General features: G+C 51.4%; 1 protein-coding gene and 1 long non-coding RNA gene across 2 annotated transcripts in view; one reads left to right on the top strand and one right to left on the bottom strand.

Moving 5' to 3' along the window:
* SHANK2 (SH3 and multiple ankyrin repeat domains 2) overlaps positions 1 to 5,479 on the top strand; it is a 669,522-nt gene that overhangs the window by 489,076 nt on the left and 174,967 nt on the right. The window lies entirely within an intron of this gene.
* The window catches only part of LOC105544515, a 4,209-nt gene continuing 2,030 nt past the window's right edge, over positions 3,301 to 5,479 (bottom strand). Inside the window, exon 3 of the long non-coding RNA XR_001006774.1 lies at positions 3,301 to 5,234. This is a non-coding gene — a long non-coding RNA (uncharacterized LOC105544515). The remainder of the gene's footprint in view (positions 5,235 to 5,479) is intronic.

Here is a 5,479-nt window from a genome sequence, read left to right as displayed (position 1 = left end):
CTTGTTGCCCAGGCTGGAGTGCAGTGGCAGTCTCGGCTCACTGCACCATCCACCTCCCGGGTTCAAGTGATTCTCCTGCCTCAGCCTCCCAAGTAGCTGCGATTACAGGTGCCTGCAACCATGCGCAGCTAATTTTTGTATTTTTAGTAGAGACAGGGTTTCACTATGTTGGCCAGGTTGGTCTCCTGGCCTCAGGTGATCTGCCCACCTCAGCCTCCCAAAATGCTGGGATTACAGGCGTAAGCCACTGTGCCCAGCTGGACTCTCAACTTTTTTGAACAAAGCCAGACTAGATCATTTTCTAGGAAATCTTTCTATTATATATGTTGGAAATTCAGATGTTTTTATTATTGTACGAGAAGTGCTGAGCAGACTAAACAAAATGGGGCTTCCTCGGCCGCCACGGATTTTCTGGTGCATCTGCTGACAGAAGAGCTGCTCCTTGGTCCTTGGCTATTACGACTCATTCTTTGCTTCTGTTAAAGGAGAGACGATCAGAGGAACCGGGGATCAGACTGGCCCAGGGAAGGTCAGCAGCAGGACGCCGAGCAGATCCTGCCGCTCCAGGCCCTCAGCTTTCCTATCTGCAAGCGGGCCTGGGCAGGCGTGTGGATGCAGGGTTCTGTGACAATAGAAGCATTGTGCCCAACGCAGCAGCTGGTCTGTGGCCTGGGTCCTCTGTCACTAGGAGCGGCTTATGGTCCGTTGCCAGCTTTGGGTTTCATATCCTGGCAGCACATTCTTCAAGCCGGCCGGCCGTGGTCTCTTTCTATGCCGAGCCTGTTCCCTCCGGACTTTGTAGCTCATAAGCTCCTGCTCTGAGCAGGGCGGTGATGATTAGTGTATTTACCAGATTATGGGATCAACTTCGTTGCAGGAGAAAATTAGCCCCAAATTGCCGTGTGCCTCACAGCTCACTGGGCTGCTAGCCGTCCTGGGGGTACTTTGCAGCTTCCTGCTGGCTGGTGAACAGCCACCTGTGAATGGGACCCACCTGGCATGGGGCTCTTGGGCATTCCTGAGAACCTGTGCTCAGCTAGCCTGAATTGGTGGACACAGCGGAAGCCGACTTGATGTGAGCCGTGGGCAGCTCGCAGACCCCAAACAGGGCTCCAGCCCTGTCACAGGGTAGACTCACTGGTCAGCCTGAGGCTGGTTGGGATGCCAAGGCTCCTGGGGATTCCCCTGGGCAGCCTAGAGTGTGGGATGTGGGAAGGAAAGGGGTCTGACCCCTGGGTCTGTTTCACAGGACTGCCAGGATCTGGGCCTCAGGGCTTTCAAGAGTCTGGGGCAGCCAGCCTCCCCTCGCCAGGGCACCAGCCTCACTCCCAGTGCCTACTGTCCTTTGTGCTGGCCTTCCTGAGCGCTGGGTGGCGGCCTCCCACGGGTCACACCCTCTCTGCAGTGGCTGCTTCCCGGTGGGCTGGTGGGGGGAGGTCTGAGGGGCTGTCCATCAGGGACTGGCTCTCCGGCTGCACGTTTGTCTTTGTGGGCACCTGGATTCCGCACCCCAGGAGGAACTCGAGCTGGCCGTGGCCTGGCCAGAAGGGGAGTCAACACCCAACCCAGCCCCACCTGCCCCCATCTGTGAATAGCAGGAGGGTCTCTATAGGCACCCTGGGTCTGATCAGTTGTGTACGGGCCACACGCTGATTCCGTACTCAGCACCAGCCTGGGCCCTTTTGGGATCCTGCAGAGAGGAAGACCAGGCCCTGCCCTCACAGAGCCTCAGTGCTGGGAAAACAGACGCTGCACAGATTGACAGGCACTATGTGGGTCAGCAGGCTCCATAACTGGAGGCTGTGGCTGTGCTGTGAATGGAAACACACACATACTCATGCACACACACATGCACATATACACATGCACACACAGGCACCTACACACACGCACGTACACAGGCACCCACACACATGCACACACACGAATGCACCCACATAAGTGGCCACCAGAGGAGTGTGGCCCAGCTTACACCTTGATCTTAGACTTCTGGCTGCCAGAACTGAGAGAAAAATTCCTATTGTTTGAAGCCCCTTGGTTTGTGGTGATTTGTCATGACAACCCCAGGAACCAGTACACATGTTCACACACCCTTGCACATGCTCACACACTCACACACATGCTAGCATATGCACACACACGTACACACATGCTTACACACACAGATGCTCACATGTTCACACATTCACACACTCACATATATGCTCACACACACATATGCTTACACATGCTCACACGCATGTTCACACATGCTTACACATACACATGCTCACACATATATTCACATGCTCACACATGCTAACACATGCTAGCATATGCACACACACGTACACACATGCTTACACACACAGATGCTCACATGTTCACACATTCACACACTCACATATGCTCACACACATGCTTACACATGCTCACACACATGTTCACACATGCTTACACATACACATGCTCACACATATATTCACATGCTCACACATGCTAACACACATGCTTGCATATGCACATGTTCATAAACTCAGGCTCACATTCACACACACACATACACATGTGCCGACGTGCATTCACACATGCTCACACATATACTCACATGCTCTCTCACACACACACACACACACACACACACAAGGATGCTGTGAAGCTACAGGGCAGAGACCACGCCTTTGTCCACAGGGTGGTCAGGGAGGATTCCTCAAGGGGAAGGATTTAGGCTGAGACCTGGAGAGGAGGGTAGAGCTGAGGTGGCGGTGGGCTGTGCACCTGGGTGGTGAGTGCAAGGCCCTGCCTGGACCAGAGAAGGACTCGGTGTCTTCTGGAACATCGAGAGGGTGGATGCTGCAGAAAAAGGGGCGGGACCCAAGCCCTACGGGGCCTTTCAGGCTGTGGCAAGGCCCAGGGCAATGGGGAGCCATTGGAGGCCCTTGAGCAACGGAGGAGCATGACAGAGGGTTTATGAAGACCTTGTGGAGAGCTGGCCTCCAAGAGATCGCAGCGCCCATTTGCTCCATTCACTTCCTCCCCCTTTTTTTTTTTCTTACAATTATACTTTTTATTATGTTTCAAATTGTAGTACAGTGCACATACCGTAAAATTTACCATCTTAACCATTTTTAAGTATACATTTCAGTGGCCTTAAGTACATTTCCATTCACCATCGCCACCATCCATCTCCAGAACCTCCTCATCTTCCCGAACTGAAACTCTTCCCTATTAAACACTCATCACCATCCCCTCCCCCAGCCCCTGGCACCCACCATCCCACTTTCTCTCCCTATGAATTTGACCACTCTAGGGACCTCAGATCAGTGGAATTCTGCAGTATTTGTCTTTTTGTGCCTGGTTTATTTCTCTCGGTGTAATGCCTTCGAGGTTCCTCCATGTTGTTGCATCCGAATCTCCTTCTGGTTTAAGCCTGAATGATAAATATCCCATTCTATGGAAACACCCCCTTTTGTGTATCCATTCATCTGTAGGTGGACACTTAGGTTGCGTCCACCTCTTGGCTATTGTGAATAGTGCTGCCATCGTGAACGCGGGTGTGCAGATATCTCTTCAAGATCCTGCTGTCAGTTCCTTCGGGCACAGAGGCAGAAGTGGCATTGCTGGCTCACGTGCTCGTTCTATGTTTAACCTTTTGAGGAGCAGCCGTGCCATATTCCACAGGGGCTGCACCACTTTACCTTCCTGCCAGCGGTGTTCAAGGGCTCCAGTTTCCCCACATACTCACCAGCATCGTTACTTTCTGTTTTAGGATCGTGGCCATCCTAACGGGTGTGAGATGGTGTCCCGTTGTAGTTTGGATTTGCCTTTCTCGCAGTGATTAGTGGTGTTGAACATCTTTTCAGAAAAGTCCTTGTCGGCCATTTGTATCTTTTCTTTGCAGAAATGTCCATTCAAGTCCTTTGTCCATTTTATTTATTTACTTATTTTTGAGACGGAGTCTCTGTCACCCAGCCTGGAGTGCAATGGCGTGATCTCGGCTCACTGCGACCTTTGCCTCCTGGGTTCAAGCAAGTCTCCTGCCTCAGCCTCCTGAGTAGCTGGGATTACAGGCACGTGCCATCACGCCTGGCTAATTTTTGAAAGTTTAGTAGAGATGGGGTTTTGCCATGTTGGCCAGTCTGGTCTCGAACTCCTGACCTCAAGTAATCCACCCACCTCAGCCTCCCAAACTGCTGGGATGACAGGCGTGAGCCACCACACCCGGCCAGTTTGCCTGTTTTTAAGTTAGATTTTGGTTTCTGTTGTTGAGTTCTGAGAGTTTCTGCACATTCGGGGTATTAACCCCTTACCAGATACATGATTTGCAAATATTTCCGCCCGTTCTTTAGCTGCCTTTTTGCTCTGTCGATTGTGCCCTTTGATACGCAGAAGTTTTACATTTTCATCTACTTTAGTATTTATTTTTTCTTTTATTGGCTGTGCTTTTGTTACCTAAGAAATTCTTGCCATCCATATACAGGTAGCCCTTTTTATTTTTTATTTTTTTTCCAGCAAATCCCAGGCATTGCGTCACTCCCTCCTCCCCTTCAGTCTGTCTCTCAAGAGCATAGCATCTTTCTTGCGGGCCCCAGTGTCACTATCCCATCCACACACCCAGCAGTGGTCTCTGGGTGGAATCTGAAGTGCCTCCGTTAGCACATGTCCCAAATTATCTCAGAAATGCCTTTTCATGGTGGTGACTTCGACCCAGGACCCACGTGGTACTTGGGAGCTATGTCCCCAAGTCTCCAGTCCGAGTCATCTCCCGTGTTTCCTGCCAGCGACATGTTATAGGGATGGGGTAAGTTGTTAGAGGGATGGGGTAGGTTGGCCGTCGGCTGCCCCCAACCCCAGATGTGCCTTTTGCCTCCTGTGGTGTCATCAGCCAGTCCTTGGGTCCTTCCTGCTTCCTGTAAACGGAGGTGAGCTCTTGCAGTGTTGTTAATGTTGGACCCAGCCACACGCAGGTGCTGTGAGCTTCACACCCTGTCTCCCCAGGAGGCAGAGACTGCGCTCGCCACCGCCGTGACGAAAGCTGCACCCGGGCTCCAGGTGGTGATGGTGAATCCTTCCTCTTGAAGCTCCTCACCAGCTGGTCACCCAGGGGCCTCCTTCTGGGGGGGGCCCTGCAGACATTGAAGAGGTGCTGAGGCTTGCATTTGGTGACTTCCTAATCCTTCCACAGAATGAGCTGAGATTCTTCCATCTCGAACAACTTTCTCATCTCAAATAAGATGACTTGGTTAAGCTGAACGCTGTTTGTACCAGAAGGCAAGATAAATGCTTAATTCTTTCTTTTTAATTATCAAGTCTCTCCATACGAAGCTGATGCTTCAGTGATCTCCGCTGATGTCCAATGAGTTGGTTTTCTATCGTGTTGTTGGGGGATGAACTAGGGTCTTTTTCTCTCTCCCTCTGTCCTCTCTGCCCCTGTCTCTCTCTGTCCCTCACCAATATATCATTGTGAACTCAGGATTTTTGTATATTCAACTCAGTGTTT

This window comes from Mandrillus leucophaeus, unplaced genomic scaffold (assembly GCF_000951045.1).
Source record: "Mandrillus leucophaeus isolate KB7577 unplaced genomic scaffold, Mleu.le_1.0 Scaffold30, whole genome shotgun sequence".
NCBI lineage: Eukaryota > Metazoa > Chordata > Mammalia > Primates > Cercopithecidae > Mandrillus > Mandrillus leucophaeus.
This window is presented reverse-complemented; position numbering and strand designations above follow the sequence as displayed.